This window comes from Neophocaena asiaeorientalis, unplaced genomic scaffold, assembly GCF_003031525.2.
Source record: "Neophocaena asiaeorientalis asiaeorientalis breed wild unplaced genomic scaffold, Neophocaena_asiaeorientalis_V1.1 scaffold77, whole genome shotgun sequence".
Classification (NCBI taxonomy): domain Eukaryota; kingdom Metazoa; phylum Chordata; class Mammalia; order Artiodactyla; family Phocoenidae; genus Neophocaena; species Neophocaena asiaeorientalis.
This window is the reverse complement of record NW_020174645.1, coordinates 7075946-7094131: the sequence shown is the minus strand read 5'-3', so window position 1 is coordinate 7094131 and position 18186 is coordinate 7075946. Positions and strand designations below refer to the sequence as shown.

General features: G+C 41.4%; 1 long non-coding RNA gene across 2 annotated transcripts; it reads left to right on the top strand.

Moving 5' to 3' along the window:
• The first annotated feature begins 7342 nt into the window (after positions 1-7342).
• LOC112408768 (uncharacterized) lies at positions 7343-18186 on the top strand. Of its 2 annotated transcripts, XR_003005004.1 has the most exons (4): positions 7343-7919; positions 9780-10061; positions 17540-17608; positions 18131-18186. It is a non-coding gene; the product is annotated as an uncharacterized LOC112408768 (long non-coding RNA). The 2 variants fall into 2 exon arrangements; XR_003005003.1 differs by lacking the exon at positions 7343-7919 and having other exon boundaries at positions 9121-10061.

Sequence of the window (18186 nt, the reverse complement as noted above, 5' to 3'; positions counted from 1 at the left end):
TTGGGAACATTATCGCCATCACAAGGGTAATGGAGATCCCAGTTCTTTCCTGGGGAACTGGGGACTGGTGGTATCACTCTGAAGACTTCTTGCTCTTCTCTCCTGGAGGTCCTTCTGCTGAGCAGGGAGGCAGGGTCCTAAGGAAGGTGTTCCAGGCCCTCCACCTTGGCCCTTCACCCTTCACTGCTGAACCCATGCTGTGTGCCAGGGACCTGGCAGATGTGACCCCTACAGAGCTTATGTCAGGAGTGCTCCTTGCCAGCCTTAGTTTGGAGGCCACACTCCTGCCTCTGAATTCTTTCCCAGAGAATGAGGCCAGCTTTTGCCTGAATCTGTAATTCTGAAACTTGATTATGCTTCTCAGTGTTACAGATCTCTAGGCTGGACACCAAACTTTAATCCAAGTCTGGGCCCTGGGCCCAAGAGCCTGCATCTTTAATCCCATCCCAATTTACTATTCTGATGCAGGTGTTCCCTGGTCCAAATATTGAGAAACCTGGGAGAAGGGTTTGAGGGCCCCAGAAGCTGCAGGCCTGACCTTAGAGGGCCCCTGGGGGCCTCACTCTGTAGTTGCCTGTGGGTGGGGCAACTCCCATGACCAGGCCTCTTGAGCCAATGCCCAGGCCTGTTTGCTGACCCCGAAGCCATGGGCACTGACTGCTGCATTCTCTCTGCTGACAACAGGCAGTGAGGCCTGACTCAAGAACCTCACTTCAGCGTCCAGGGACAGCAGCCATGACCAGGCCTGCCAGGAATCCCTGGCACTGGGAGGGCCTGTTGAGGTAAGTACCTTACTAAGGTTTTCCACTTCCCCCAGGAGCTTCCCTTCCCTGGGGCAGTGGAAGGGGGTACCAGTCATGGGCCACAGAGGGCAGGCTTTTATTGTCTAGATGCTCTGACCTGCCCTGGCTACACCTGGGCCTCCACCATTTGGGGCCAGGGTGTGTGCAAGATGTCAGTTGTTGCCATCACAGAACATGTTACTTATTTCACAAACTACATGGTACCAGCAACACCAGGAAAAGCCGGAAGATCACGTAAGTCTCCTTAGCAGCCGTTAGAAAACAGTTTAAAAATAACCAAGTACCCTCATGCATTGCTGGTGGGAAGATAATATAGCTGCTGTGGAAAACAGTCTGGCAGTTCTTCAAAAATTTAAACATTTACCATATGGACCAGCAATTCCACTTCTGGGTATATACCCAAAAGAATTGAAGCAGGGTCTCAGATGCTTGCACACCTGTGTTCATAGCAACACTATTCACAATGGAAATAACCCAAATGTCCATTGTTGGATGAATGGACAAACAAAATTCCATACAAAGGAATATTATTCAACCTTAAAAAGGAAGGAAGTCCTGCCACATGTTAACAATATGGATAAACCTTAAGGACATTACGTGAAGTGAAATAAGCCAGTCACTAAAGGACAGTAGAATGATTCTGCTTATATGAGACCCCTAGAGGAGTCCGATTCAGAGAGACAAAGTAGAATGGTGGTTACCAGGGCCTGGAAGGAGGGGGAATGGGGAGTTTAATGAGTACAAGTTTGGAATGTTGAAAAAACTGGAGATGGATGGTGGTGATGGTTGCATAACAGACTACTTAAAAATGGTTAAGATGGTTAAAAATGGTTAAGCTGGTAAAAAAAATATATCAAAAAAAATTAAATGGCCTGTAATTCTGCCATTCAGATAACCCTGTCAGCCCATGTGTTTGTAATATATAGGTGTTATATAAACGTACACATGGTTAAAATTAAGAGAGAAAGGTGTAAAATTAAAAATATATCTACTTCCCAATCTCTACTGAATCCTAGTGTCTCCACAAAATAAATTTTCTGGACTACATTTATAAAACTAGTCTTGAGCTTGTACCTAACGGTAATGTATGTGAAAGTTACACTAAGTTGGTCATGCTGTACACACAGAGATTCCTGCCAGCGGTGTCACTGCTCTTGCCTCAACAGTCCCACAGAAGCCCATTCTGTGGATGGAACCATTTCTATAACCCTTCTGCTCTTGGTAGACCCCCGTTTCCAGCTTTGTATATAATTACTACAGTGTGAACTACCATGAATATGTTTTGGCATAGCACACCAAAGATAGGTCAAGCTCCTTGTAGTGAAACTTCTGATCTCAGAGTATGTGCATTTAAAGGCTTTGATGGATGCTGTCAGATTGCTCTCCAACAATAGATGGGAGTGCTTGTTTCCTGAACCTCCAGGAAACACTGGTGTCATCAAGCGTTTTTGTTTTTTACCAGTCTTCAGTGTGATAAAAGCTCTATCATTTTGATTTGCTATTTCTTGAGCACTCGTCTGGCCTGAGCTATAAGGTAAGCCCTGTGCCTGTGTTATCACATTTTAGCCTCACACTCCTGAGGCATCACTGAAATTAGCCGCATTTCATAGATGAGCTAATAGTCAGTCTTCATCTGTCCAAGATTTCTCATCCTAGAGTTTGTGTGTGTTCTTAACTGTGATCTCTGCACAATTTTATAGTCTGTTAAGGAAAAAATGGGCTCTAAGCACCCCTTGCTGTCCATCTTAATCCTCAGTCTTGCTGGATTTAAGGGCTGCCAAACCGTCTGGCAAGGGCAGCACCAGAGCTGGCCACTTAAATCTTCCAGTGTCTGTCTCTTTATAAACAACCCTGTGGTGACCTCCGTTGTGCTCACAGCTTTTTCCGTCTTTGGGTAAATTCCCAGGAGGGGAATTTCAGAGTGAAAGGATATAGTGATCTGTTTTGGAACTTTCAAGGGGGCTGACTAGCTGGTCCTGTTTCTGTGAAGCGAATCTGTAAGCTCAGGCCAGCCCTGTGGCCTCCCTGTTTCTGGTTGGTGTGCCCCAGCTGCCCCAGTCTACCTAGGGAGTCCATCCATTGGCTTCAGGTTAGGGGTGAACCAGGAGATTCCCAGTCTCTGGAACTCCCATCTCACTTCCTCTTGCTGGAGTGGGAGCTTATGGTGGACTTTGGTGAGGTCTGCTGAGGCCTCTACCTTTGCTTTCTCAGGCCTTTGGGATTTGGGGACCTCTTCCCCCATGGGACAGCCCTTGCTGGCTCTGTGTGTGTGTGTGTGTGTGTGTGTGTCAGTGGTGATTGCGGGCTACTTGTGTCCTCTCTGAGCCTCCATCCTCCTTTCAGTCCCTCCTTGGAGGAATTCCACCCTCCCCGCTACGAGGGCTGAGCCTCTCAAAGGGAGGGCCTGTCCCTACCACCAGGTAGAAGGCTCAGGTCAATGGCCTGTCACTGGCTACGTGGCCCTTAACCTCTCTGTGCCTCCATCTTCTTTTGGAAGAGAACTTGGGGAGTCGGGACCCCTCTCTGGGTCGTCCAATGTGTGGGGCTTTGTGGCAGGGCTGTCAGCATTGGAGCCTTTGGGTGGGTCGTGTGGGAGGGCAATGGCCTCCCAAGGCTAAACCTTGGTCCTTTTGGGGTCAGCATCCTTGTGGACATGAGCCTTGCCCTCTGGCCCCCTTTGGTGCTGGATGAACAGATTTGCCCTGAGCCCCTCTCAGTGCCAGGTTTAGTCCTACATGGGTCTGTGGCCCAGAGAAATTATTTTTAATTTTTGGATCATTTTCCACTTATGACTTCAGTCCACTCTACCCACCGGCCCATCTCCCTTGTCAGGCCCCTGGGGCAGTGGGGATTTTGTCCAGGAATTGAGAGGGAATGGTAGCAAGCAGGAATCTTTTTTGAGAGAGGCCTCTGCCCTCCCGCCTGGGTGGTGCCCAGACTGAAGCCCCATCCTTGATGGGCTGAAACAAGCTGATCTCCAAAGCCCCACAGGCCCCTAAGGCTCCCCAGTCCCATGCTGCTGCTTTGCTGAGCTTGATGGTGTTTGACGGGAAGGGACAGAGATGACCCCTATGCACAGTCCCCATCTGGAGCTACTCTAACCAGCCGTGTTGACCAGAAAGACAGCTTCTGTCAGCTTAGGGGAGGCCAGAGGGAGCCACCTCAGAGGACAAGGCCATGTGAAGACCCCTAACCAAATATAGGAGAACCGCCTCCCCTGAAGAATAATTGTGCCAGGGCACTAGGGCCAGAGCCTGCCTAGGGGACAGATAAGTTTTTCCTTTTTAAATAAAAATGTAAAATTTGTAAAATATAGCATATATATAGAAGTATATGAAAATATGTAGAAACACACATGTACACTTTATCCAGGACAAGAAATAGAACATTTTCACAATCCCAGAAGACCCGTTGTGCTCAAAACTGATAACATCCCATTCCCTCCCTCCTTCTGCCTGCCTTTCCCCACTACCCCAGCCAGAGGTAACCACTATTTTGAATCTTGTTTTTATATACTTCCTTTACTTTCTGACCCTGGAAGTTCAAGTGAACCTTCAACAGATAGCTCATTTTTCTCACCTGTAATATTGTTTTTCCATTTTATTTTCAGTTTTGCCATGTTTTTATCCTAAATAACACATTTATTTGCTGTTCTTGAACTTAATGTAAATAGAATCATGTCTATATTTTTCCATGATACCCTTACTTAACATTATTTTAAATATTGATTCATATTAATACTCATATAGCTTCATTTTTAATTGATAGACATTATTTTTAGAACAGTTTTAGATTTATAGAAAAATTGAGTAGATAGTACAGAGAATACCCATATACCTTGCACACAGTTTTCCCTGCTAACATCTTACATTAGTATGGCATGTTTATTACAGTGAATGAAGACTGACACATTATTATTAACAAAAGTCCATAGTTTATTCAAGTTTCCTTTAGTTTTTACCTTATGTCCTTTTTTGGTTCCAGGGTTCCATCCAGGGTAGCACATTACATTTAGACATCATCATGTCTCCTTAGGTTCCTCTTGGCTGTGAAAGTTTTTCAGACTATCCTTTTTTTTTTTTGATAACTTTCCTTGAAAATTTGGTGAGGAGTGGTCAGGCATTCGTAGGATACTACATTCATTTTTCATTGCTATATAATATTCCACTGGGTGTATCCAACACCCCCATCTTATTAATTCTGCCAGTGACAGACATTTTAGTTGTTTCTAGTTTTTTCAAACAGTGCTGCTATGTATGTTTTCATATGTGACTTCTGTGTGTAAGCACAGGCTTGTGTAGGGTTACACTCAGAGGTGGAACTGATGGGTGTAAGGTATGCACGTGTTCAGTTTTACCAGATATTGTCAAACTGTTTTCCAAAGAAGTTGTACAAATATACATGCACACCTGCAGTCCTTTGTCCCATTTCCTCACTGCCATTTGGTATTGTCAAACCTTAATTTTCTCCTGGATGTGGGATGACATAGTGATTTTAATTTACAAGTTTCTGTTTTTGTAACAAGATTGAACATCATTTCATATATCTAGGAATTGTGCTTCCTCTTCTGTGAAAAAATTTTTTGCCCATTTTTCTATTGTGTTCTTTATTTTTCTTGTTAATTCACAGAAGTTCTTTATATATTCTGGATGTAATTCAGAATACGAGTTGCAGATACCTTCTTCCAGTTTGTGACTTGCCTTTTCATTCTCTTTTTTAACATTCACCTTTTTGTTTTTTCATCTTTGGAAGTCAGAGCTATGCTATCTCCAGCCTTCTTTATTTTTTGGAAATATTTATTTATTTTTGGCTGTGTTGGGTCTTAGTTGAGGCACACGGGATCTTTTGTTGTGGCGTGCGGGCTTCTGTCTAGTTGCAGCGTGCATGCTCTCTTGTGGTGCGTGGTGCGTGGGCTCTGTAGTTGTGGTATGTGGGCTTAGTTGCCCTGCAGCATGGGGGATCTTAGTTCCCTGACCAGGGATCAAACCTGCGTCCCCTGCATTGGAAGGCGGATTCTTAACCACTGGACCACCAGGGAAGTCCCCTTTACTCTCTTTAATAGTATCTTTTTTTTTTTAAGACTTATTTTTTGGCTGCGTTGGGTCTTCATTGCTGTGCACGGACTTTCTCTAGTTGTGGCGAGTGGGGGCTACTCTTCGTTGCAGTGTGAGGCTTTCTCATTGCAGTGGCTTCTCGTTGCGGATCACAGGCTGTAGGCGCGCAGGCTTCAGTAGTTGTGGCACATAGGCTTCAGTAGTTGTGGCTTGCAGGCTCTAGAGCACAGGCTCAGTAGTTGTGGCACACGGGCTTAGTTGCTCCGCGGCATGTTGGATCTTCCCAGACCAGGGCTCAAACCTGTGTCCCCTGCATTGGCAGGCAGATTCTTAACCACTGCGCCACCAGGGAAGCCCCAATAGTATCTTTTGATTAACAGAGGGTCTTAATTTTAATGTACTTGAATTTACCAGTCTTTTTCTTTATGGTTGTATTTCCTTCATTCTTTCCCTCCTCCCTCCCTCCTTCTTTCCTGTTGTTTTTTGGCCACACCGTGTAGCTTGTGGGATCTCAGTTCCCCAACCAGGGATTGAACCTGGGCCACGGCAGTGAAAGCCCAGAATCCTAACCACTGGGCCACCAGGGAATTCCCTATGGTTGTATTTTTTAATTCTTATGAAATCTTTCCTTATCTCAGAGTCAAAAATTTATTCTCTTATATGTACGGTGCGAGGTAGGGATCCAATTTTATTGATTCTTAAAAATTTAGGTTTAAACATGCATAACCACCAGGTATTAAAAAATTACCTGCTTTTTCCACTGATTAATGCCAGCTGGGTTACAAATCAGGTGTTCGAAATGAGCAACTCTGTTTCTAAGCTCTCTTTTCCATACCGTTGGTCAGTTTTTCTATCCCAGCACCTATACCTCATTGTCTTAATTTTACTGTAGCTTTATAAAATTTATTGATATTTGGAAGGGCAAGACCCCTTGATCTTATTCTTAGACGTGTTCTGGCTATTCTTAGCTCTTTGCACTTCCATTAAATTGTTAGTATCAGATGGTCTAATATATTTTCTAAAGTTAGATTCACAATTTTCAAAAGGGCATAAGGTGAAACTTCCTCGTCTTCTTTCTTCTCCTAATTTCCTCCTCAGAAGCAATCATAATTACTAGTTTTGTGTGTAGTTTTTCAGAAATAATTTGAAATTGCATGTTTGTATATATACTATACCACCCCCCGTTTTGTACCTGCACTGTTCGTCGGCAGAGTTTATTTAAAAAGTAAACTTTTTGTATTCAGAGAAATCTTTCTTAATAGGTCATGATGTATAAATATCAAAGACATAAAAATGTTAAACTTTGTACACTTCTAGTCCTGAATTAAAACCATTTTGATTCTAAGTAAGTTTAACTTACAAAATGTATTTTATAATTTCTACAAATTTTGACGAAAAAGCAGCCAATTTCAGCTCCTCCAGCACTTCCTAGCTGACTGCTGGACATGTTTGTATCTCTTCCTGCTGCTGGAATCAAGTTAGAAGCACGGATTGCTTTTCAAAATAGAAATATCTGGGTCATGCAGAAATCACTCTCTCAAAAACAGCAACAGGAATAACATATTTAGTATGTTCTTATAATGTTACTATTGATTATATTTGGGGTTGGTTCTATCGTCTTCTGTTATCCTTTCTATCCTTTTTATTTTTTTAATCTTTTTAGATTTCTTTCATTTTTGTCCTTCTGTTGATTTGTTAGTCTTGCCTCTATTTCTGTCATTTAGTGTTTACCCTAGGAAGTAGCAACATACTTACCAGTGTATCTATGTCTGGAGCTAGCCAGTGACTTTACCATGCTCCTGGGTGACAGAGGCCTGCATATCACTTAGATTGCTTACCCCTACCCCCCATCTAGAGTTTCCCTTAGTGTGAGTCTGCTGGTGAAGAATTCTGTTTTTGTTTGTCTGAAAATATTTGACTTTGATTCTTTAATTACTGTATATTTTCTCCAGGTTTAGAATTCTAGGTTGCCAGTAATTTCAGCACATGAAGCTGTCATCTCACTGTTTTCTGGCCTCCACTAACTGTTGTGAAGTCAGCAGTAGGCTGTCACTCTTTAAAGGTAGTGCCTTTTTTTTTTTTTTTGCCCTCTGTTGCTTTTAAGATTTTCTCTGTCTTGGCTTCTCTGCAGGTCACTATACTATTTCTAGGGCCGGATTTCTTGTTATTTACACTTTCTGTGATTTGTTGGGATTCTTGCATCTGGATTATCACTTCTAGAAAATTCTCAGCCATTTCCTCTTCAAATAATACTTCTCTCATACTCTTGTCTTCTGAAACTATGATAAAATGTATATTTGACTTTGTCACCTTTCTCAGTCTATCTTCCAGGTATTTTTACCTTTCTTCTGTATTTTTGAGCTTTTTTTTCCTTTCTCTGCTGCATTCTGCTGTATTTTCTTTTCATCTGTCTTCCACTTCATTGGTTATTTTGCAGTGTCTACTTTGATACCACGTCCATCCATCCATTAAGTTTTTAGTTTTGGTTCTTGTACTTTTCATTTCTAGGGTTCCATTTAACTTCCCTCTCTGATATGTTCCCTTTTTTTTTTTGGCTGCACTGCAGCATGTGGGATCTTAGTTCCCAGACCAGGGATCGAACCTGTGCCCCCTGCAGTGGAAGCATGGAGTCTTAACCACTGGACCGCCAGGAAAGTCCCTATGTTAACTTCTTTTTTCTTTAAAGATTTTTTTTGATATGGACCATTTTTTAAAGTCTTTATTGAATTTGTTAACAATGTTGCTTCTGTGTTATGTTTTGTTTTTTGGCCATGAGGCATGTGGGATCTTAGCTCCCCAACCAGGGATCAAACCTGCACCCCCTGCATTGGAAGGTGAAATCTCAACCACTGGACTGCCAGGGAAGTCCCCCTATGTTCACTTTTAATAATTCCTGTGTCCTGCAGATTTTCATCTATTTTTCTTTAAGCAAAGTAAGCATGAATGTGTTCTTTTATTTATTTTTTAAAAAGATTTTATTTATTTATTTATTTTTGGCTGCATCGGGTCTTAGCTGTGGCACACGGGATCTTTCGTTGCAGTGCACGAGCTTCTCTCTAATTGTGATGTGCAGGTTTTCTCTTCTCTAGTTGTGGCGCACAGGCTCAAGGGCATGTGGGCTCTGTAGTTGTGGTGCTCGGGTTCCAGAGCCCATGGGCTCTGTAGTTTGCAGTATGCAGGCTCTCTAGTTGAGGTGCGGAAGCTTAGTAGTTGTGGCGTGCAGGCTTAGTTGCCCCGCGGCATGTGGGACCTTAGTTCCCTGACCAGGGATCCAACCCGCGTCCACTGCATTGGAAGGTGGATTCTTTACCACTGGACCACCAAGGAAGTCCCAGTATGAATGTTTTATATCTAATACTTCCCATATGTGAAGTCTGTATGAATCTGTAATGTGTGTTTCTGTAGGCTCTCACTCAATGGCACCTTGTTTTCTTATGTACTTGGTTGTCTTCTACTGTGTGCTGCTTTGAAAAATAATTGTGTGGTTCTCCTATGACGTAAAATGAAGGTGCCTTCCCCCCAGACAGGATTTACATTTATTTCTGCTTGGCGCTTAGGAGTACTATCAGTGACTTTAAATTCATGCCTTGAGGTTTCATAGCTCACCACTAGGATAGAGTTTGGGCTGCAGATTTCCTGGTTCTGCTCACCACCAAGGCAATGCTGCCTAGAGTTCTTTGAGTTTTGGGGAAGGTTTGCTTGTACCTTGAGGTGTTAGCCCTTCAGGGGTCACAGCTTAATGTCCTTTGAGACTTCCCACTTTTGGTGGGCCCTGGATTTGACTTTGCCTTTTTTACTCTGTGAGCCCTCAAAACCCCTGCTTGCTTTCACAGCTTAGTTTATTTGGATAGGTAGATGCCACTAGGAGAGAAGTTGACCTCTCCTAGTGGGTATTCTGATGATCTCTCTTGCTTTCTCTTAGATTTTTGCCTGGAAATTCTGGACCACCTTATAGTTCTTTGATGCTTCTATGAGGATTTTTAAAAAATTTTGGTGAGTGGCCGAGATGGTGGAATAAGAAGACCCTGAGCTCATCTCCTTCCATGGGCACACCAAAACTACAACTGTTTATACACAGCAACTATTGATGAGAATGACATGAAGACTAGCAGAAAAGATCTTCTGCAACTAAAGATAAAATGAAGGAACCATGAGACAAGTAGGAAGGGTGGAGACGCAGTATAGTCAAGACCTATACCCCCAGGTAGGCGAACCACAAATGGGAGGATAATTACAATTAGAGAGGTTCTCCCCAAGGAGTAAAGGGGTCTGAGCCCCACATTGGGCTCCCTAGCCCAGGGACATCACACTAGGAAAATGAGTCCCCAAAACATTTGGCTTCAAAGGTCAGTGGGTGCTTTTAAAGGGCACACACAAAATCATGAAACCAGCTTTACAGTGGAAGAATGGATAAAGGAGATGTGGTATGTATCCATCCATGTTATTGCAAATGACAAGATTTCATTCTTTTTTATGGCTCTGAGTCATATATATATATATATATATAGAGAGAGAGAGAGAGAGAGAGAGAGAGAGAGAGAGAGAGAGAGTGAGTGCTTTTAGACTTATGGAAAAATTAAGCAGATAGTACAGAGGGTTCTCATATACCCCAGACCCAGATTCCCCTGTTATTAACATTTTTTAACAATATGGTACATTTTTAATGATACTTATACATTATTATTAACTAAAGTCCATAATTTATTCAGATTTTGTTAGTTTTTTCCTATTTCTATTCCAGGATCCCATTCAGGATACCATATTGCATTTAGTCATTATGTGTTCTTAGGCTTCTCTTGGCTGTGAAAGTTTCTCAGACTTTCCTTCTTTTTGATGACCTCAACAGTTTTAAGGACCATTGGTCAGGGATTTTGCAGAATGTCTTTTGGGATTTGTCAGATGTTTTTCCTTTGATTAGACTGAGGTTATATGTTTTGAGAGGAAGACCACAGGTAAAATGTCATCTTCACTTCATATCAAAGGTACATGCTCTCAGGATGACATCACTTAGCTGAGGGTAGGGTCTGTCAGGTTTCTCTACTCTGAGTCACTTTTCCCCCTGTCTACATTATATGTACTCTTTTTTGGGGGGGGTGGGGGGCTGCATTGGGCCTTTGTTGCTGCACACAGGCTTTCTCTAGTTGTGGTGAGTGGGGGGCTGCTCTCCATTGCGATGTGCGGGCTTCTCATTGTGGTGGCTTCTCTTGTTGCGGAGCATGGGTTCTAGATGCTTGGGCTTCAGTAGCTGCAACATGTGGGCTCAGTAGTTGTGGCGCACGGGCTTAGTTGCACCACGGCATGTGGCATCTTCCTGGACCAGGGATCGAACGTGCATCCCCTGCATTTGGCAGGCGGATTTTTAACCACTGCACCACCAGGGACGTCCCCATATGTACTCTTTGGAAGTCACTATGTGATTTAAGCTTAGGCTTAAAGAACTTCACCTCCGTAATGGCAGAGTGCCTATAGAAATTACTTGGATTTCTTCTACAAGGGAGATTTCTGTTTTCTCCCATTTATTTATATCAATATGAACTCATGGGTATTTATTTTATACTTTGGATTATAATTCAATACTACTTTATTTCATTGCTCTAATTGTTCCAGCTTTGGCCATTCAAAGCTTCTTCACTTGGCTCCTGTGTCCCTTTGACATAACTTCGTCTCCTTGATCATTGTTTTTGTGTTTGAGCACTTCCTTACTTTCTGGCACTAGTGTTCTCCAGGCATTTGTACATTTTCTGCCTCAGTCCTAGAATCAGCCATTTCTCTAAGGAGACTTGATTCCTTTAATTGGAGAATGGCATCAGAAACCTAAACTGGGAGCTAAGTGTGCTCATCGCCACTGGAGTGTCTGTCCTTGCTTCTTGGCCCACTCAGTTGACAGTGTAATACATGTATTATACACATAACTAGAAATATTTCTATATGGAATTTTCTGTATCGGTATTAAGCTAAACATAATTTATCCTGGTGTTTCCAACTGTAATTCACTACCACATGGATCATTCTAGCTGTCTTCCCTTGCTTTTCTGTAACCTCCTACTCCAACAGTGAGAAAACTGGCTACCACCATCTGCCATCTATATCACAGCATTTTCACTTATTCTCAGCAACCATCATTACTGAAAACTTCCTCTTGTTTTTTAAAAGAAATGGTAGAATATTATTTGGCCTCTACATGTTTGCGTGTTTGCAGGGTTTTTTTGTTTTCTGTTTTTTTTCTTATACTTGATTTCTAGTATCATAGCATTGTGGTCAGAAAAGATGCTTGCTATGATTTCAATTTTCTTAAATTTACCAACCCCGGTTTATGACTCTATCCTGGAGAATGTTCCATAGGTACTTGAAAAGAATGTGTATTCTGCTGCTTTTGGATGGGATGTTTTATATATATATTCCATTTGTTCTAATGTGTCATTCAAGGCCAGTGTTTTCTGTCTGGATGGTATGTCCATCGATCCAAGTGGTGTGTTAAAGTCCCGTACTAATATTGTGTTACTGTCAGTTTCTCCCTTTATGTCTGTTAATATTTGCTTTATGTATTTAGGTGCTCCTATGTTGGGTGAATATATATATACAGTTGTTACGTCTTTGGATTGATCCCTTGATCACTATGTAATGTCCTTTGCCTCCTGTTAAAGTCTTTGTTTCAAAATCTACTTTGTCTGACACAAGTATTGCTACTCTAGCTTTCTTTTCATTTCCCTTTGCATAGAATGCCTTTTTCCATCCTCTCACTTTCAGTATGCCTTTTGATCTGAAATGAGTCTTTTGAAGGCAGCATATATATGGGTCTTCTTTTTGTATCCATTCAGTCACTCTATGTCTTGGAGCATTTAGTCCATTTACATTTAAAGTAATTATTGATACGTATGTACTTATTGCCATTAAAAAAATAAATTTATTTATTTATGCAGCCTGATGCAGCCATCAGGTCTTTGTTGCTGTGTGCGGGCTTTCTCTAGTTGTGGTGAGTGGGGGCTACTCTTCATTGTGGCGCGCGGGCTTCTCATTGCGGTGGCTTCTCTTGTTGCGGAACACAGGCTCTAGGTGCGCGGGCTTCAGTAGTTGTGGCTCGCGGGCTCTAGAGCACAGGCTCAGTAGTTGTGGCGCACTAGCTTAGTTGCTCTGCGGCATGTGGGATCTTCCCGAATCAGGGCTCGAACCTGGGTCCCCTGCATTGGCAGGCGGATTCTTAATCACTGTGCCACCCACTTATTGCCATTTTGTTAATTGTTTTGGGGGTTGTTTTTGTAGTTACTTTTTCTCCCTTTCTTCTTTTGTTCTCTTTCCTTGTGGGGAATATGCTACTAAACAAGCAGTGGATCACTGAAGAAATCAAAGAAGAAATTTTAAAAATACTTGAAGACAAATAAAAGCAAAAACAGAACGATTCAAAATCTGTGGGATGCAGCAAAAGCAGTCCTAAGAGGGAAATTTATAGTGATCCAAGCCTAGCTCAGGAAACATGCAAAATCTCAAACAACTTAACTTTACATCTAAAAGAACTAGAAAAAGAAGAACAAACAAAACCCAAAGTTAGTAGAAAGAAAGAAATCATAAAGATTAGAGCAGAAATAAAGACTAAGAAAACAATAGGAAGGATCAAAAAAACTAAGAGCTGATTCTTTGAAAAAATAAACAAAATTGATAAACCTTTAGCCAGACTCATCAAGAAAAAGAGAGAGGGCCCAAATCAATAAAATCAGAAATGAAGGGCTTCCCTGGCGGCGCAAGGGTTAAGAATCCACCTACTAATGCAGAGGACTTGGGTTCGAGCCCTGGTCTGGGAAGATCCCACATGCTGTGGAGCAACTAAGCCTGTGCGCCACAACTGCTGAGCCTGTGATCTAAATCCCACAAACCACAACTACTGAGCCTTCGTGCCACAACTACTGAAGCCTGTGCGCCTAGAGCCCGTGCTCCGCAACAAGAGAAGCCACCACAATGAGAAGCACACGCACCGCAACAAAGAGTAGCCCCTGCTCGCCACAACTAGAGAAAGCCTGCCTGCAGCAACGAAGACCCAATGCAGCCCAAAATAAATAAATTAAAAAAAAAAAAAAGAAAAAGGAGAAGTCACAACCCACACCCCAGAAATACAAAAGATCATAAGAGACTACTACAAATCACTACATGCCAATAAAATGGACAACCTAGAAGAAATGAACAAAGTCCTAGAAATGTACACTTTCCCAAGACTGAACCAGGAGGAAATAGAAAATATATAAACAGACCAGTTACCATTAATGAAGTTCAATCAGCAATAAAACAACTTCCCCCAAACAAAAGTGTAGGACCAGATGGCTTCACAGATGAATTCTGTACATTCAGAAAAGAATTAACACCTTTCTCAACTATTTCAAGAAATTGCAGAGGAAGGAATGTTTTCAAACTCATTCTACAATGCCAGAATCACTCTGATACCAAAACCAGACAGAGATATCACAGAAGAAGAAAATTAGAGGCTAGTATCACTGCTGAACACAGATGCAAATCCTCAAGAAAATATTAGCAAACCAAATTCAACAAGACATAAAAAGGATCATATGCCATGATCAAGTGGGATTTATCTCGGATGCAAGGGTAGTTCAATATCTGCAAATGAGTGTTATATACCACATTAACAAACTGAAGAATAAAAGCCAGATGATCATATAAATAGATGGAGAAAAAGCTTTTGACAAGATTCAACATCCATTTATGACAAAAACTCAACAAAGTACATACAGAGGAACATACTTCAACATAGTACAGGCCATATGCTTGCTGCAACCAGAGAAAGCCCGCGCACAGCAACAAAAACCCAACGCAGCCAAAATAAAAAAATAATAAATTTATTGTTTGCAGGTGACATACTATACATAGAAAATCCACAGAATGCCACCAAAAAATTATTAGAGCTCATCAATGAATTTGGTAATGTTGCAGGATACAAAATTAATATACAGAAACCTGTTGAATTTCTATACACTAACAATGAAGTATCAGAAAAAGAAATTAAGAAAACAACCCCATTTATAATCAGGTCAAAAAGAGTAGGGCTTCCCTGGTGGCGCAGTGGTTGAGAGTCCGCCTGCCAATGCTAGGGGACACAGGTTCGTGCCCTGGTCTGCGAGGATCCTGTGTAAAAAAAAAAAAAAAAAAAACCTAGGAATGAATCTAAGGAGGTAAAAGGCCTGTACTCTGAAAACTATAAGACATTCACGAAAGAAGCTGAAGAAGACAGAAACAGAAGAAAGATATATCATACTAATGTATTGTAAGAATATTGTTAAAATGACCATACTATCCCAGGCAGATTCAGTGCAATCCCTATCAAAATACCAGTGGCATTTTTCACACATCTAGAGCAAATAACTAAAATTTGTATGGAAACACAAAAGACCCTAAATAGCCAAAACAATTTTGAGAAAGAACAAAAAAGCTGAAGTATGTTCCCTGACTTCAAACTATACTACAAAGCTAGTCATCAAAATAGCATGGTACTAGCACAAAAAAACCAGACGTATAGATCAATGGAAAAAAATAGCCCAAATGAGCCCACGATTATATGTGCAATTAATTATGACAAAGGAGGCAAGAATACACAATGGGGAAAAGACAGTCTCTTCAGTAAATAGTTTTGGGAAAACTGGACAGCTACATGCAAAAGAATCAAACTGGACTACTCTCACACCATGCACAAAAATAAAGTCAAAATGGATTAAAGACTTAAATGTAAGACCTGAAACCATAAAACTTCTAGGAGAAAACATAGGCAGTATGCTCTCTGACATCGGTCTTAGTAATATTTTTTTGGATCTGTCTCCTCAAGCAAGGGAAACAAAGCAAAAACAAACAAATGTGACTACATCAAACTAAAAAGCTTTTGCACAGCAAACTATCAACAAAATGAAAAGGCCACCTACTAAATGGGAGAAGATATTTGCAAATGATACATATGACAAGGGGTTAATATCCAAAATATACAACTCAGCATCAAAAAACCTGATGAAAAAATGGGCATACGATCTGAATACAGTTTTCCAAAGACATACAGATGGCCAACAGGTACGTAAAAGGATGCTCAACATCATAGTCGGGGAAATGCAAACCAGAACCACAGTTAGCTGTATTACCTCCCACCTGTCAGAATGACTTATCAAAATGACAACAAATCACAAGTGTTGGGGAGGGTGTGGAGAAAAGGGAGCCCTCCTGCACTGCTGGTGGGAAAGTAAATTGGCATGGCCACTAAACAGTATGGAGGTTCTTCAAAAAAAAAAGAGCTACCATGTGATCTAGTAATTCCACTCCTGCGTATTTTAGAAAAGATACATGCACCCCTATGTTCATTGCAGCATTATTTACAATAGCCAAGACATGGAAGCAACCCAAGTGCCCATCAGTAGATGAATGGATAAAGATGTGGAACATAGCAATGGAATATTACTCAGCCATGATGAAATTTTGCCCTTTATGACAACATGGATGGACCTGCACTTGAATATTTCACTGGGCAGTAAATGTGTATTGGACGTCATTGCTTGCTGGCTCATAGATCTAACCTTGGGTTTTCTGAAGGCTGCATTAATACTCCATGGTAAGAATGTTCTTAGCTTATTTAGCAGCTAGCTTGTTTATTGATGGGCATACAGGTTATTTCCAATCTTTTGCTAACAGCAGTGCAGCAGCATTATGTTTGGCTTTGTAAACATGTGGGGGGATTTCACCAAAGTTAAGTGCTTGATCAAAGGGGATGGATATTTAAAAATGTCATAGATATTGTCAGATTGCCCTCTAGAGATTGGGCCAATTTATATTTTCACCATCAGCATGAGCTGTTTCCTCATGCCAGCTGCAAACGAGAGATCATTAAACTTTTATCTTTGCTAGTATGTTTAAAGAATATGCTCTTTGTTATATGCGTAGCACATCTAATTTACTAACTCCAGAGAGGTATATGGTATTCCAAAAATTTTACATTTTTATGTAATCAGCTTATCACTCTCCTGGGATTTTGTGTCATGCTTAGAAAGTCTTCTCAGCTTATGGTTTAAAAAAAAAAATCTCAGATTTGCAAAGGGCATAATGAACCCGTACATACATGGCACCCAAGCATTACTTACAGAAGCGAAACTCTGCTCTCCCTCCCTCTTGGAACTAACCACTATCCACCTACTCACTTACTATCCCTGTGGCTGGTGTCTGTGAACTCGTTATTTATGTCTGCTCCTAGTCCACAGAGGTGAGGAGCTTGTACTGTGAATCCACCACATGGCTGTTTAGCTGACTTTCTGTGAGCTGGACTTTCTCATCAAGGAAGCCAGTGCACATGCCTTAGCACAGACAGGCACTGGCCCTAGGGCCAGGTTAAAGAGTATGATATGGTCATGGAGTTTCCTGGCCGTCCAGTGGTTAAGACTCTGCACTTCCACTGCAGGGGGCACACCACAGGTTGGACCCCTGGTCGGGGAACTAGATCCTGCATGCTGTGCAGTGCAGCCAAGAAAAAAAAAAAGGCTATGATATGGTCTTATTTTGTGTATTTTAAACTTGATATACATCACACTTGGTGGCACAGTGCAGGGAGGTTTATCTGCTGATGCCTGGTTTGTTTATTCATTTTCACTGATGCAGAGTGACTTCAACATGCCTTAAATATACTTACCCATTTTCCTGTTGTTGGTCATTTAGGTTGGTGCTTTTCTTTTGTAAACATCCTGGTATTGCTCTTCCAGCACTTGTGAGGAATTCCCTAAGAAGGTAAGGATCTACCAGGTTGTATGTTAAGAGCATCTGTAAATGTACCAGATGATGATACTCAATTGCTCTACAATGTAAGGATGGCCCATTGTCCACATCCTTGGTATTAGAAGACCCGTTTTTTTGTTAATTGATGGGCATGAAATGGTATCTCATTGTGAATTTAATTTGCTAGTGAGATTGAACATCTTATATTTACAAATTTTGTTTATATCATTTAGCCATTTTTCTTTTGGGGTATAACTTCATTTTTCAAACCTTCTGATCCATTTGCAGTTGATTGGGTGTGAGGGATACAGCCATATTTTTTTTCAGAATAACCAGTGACATAATGGATAACCCAACTTTTACCTACTAAGCTAAAATGCCACCTTTCTTAGATAATACATTTAATGACTATAGGTTTTATACCTGAGGTTTATACCCTTCCTTGCTACTCTTGCATTTTCATTTTTATTAGAATCAGTCTGATTAAAACACTTGGTATTTTCGTATATTATTATTATTATTGTTTTTTTGCAGTACGTGGGCCTCTCACTGCTGTGGCCTCTCCCGTTGCAGAGCACAGGCTCCGGACA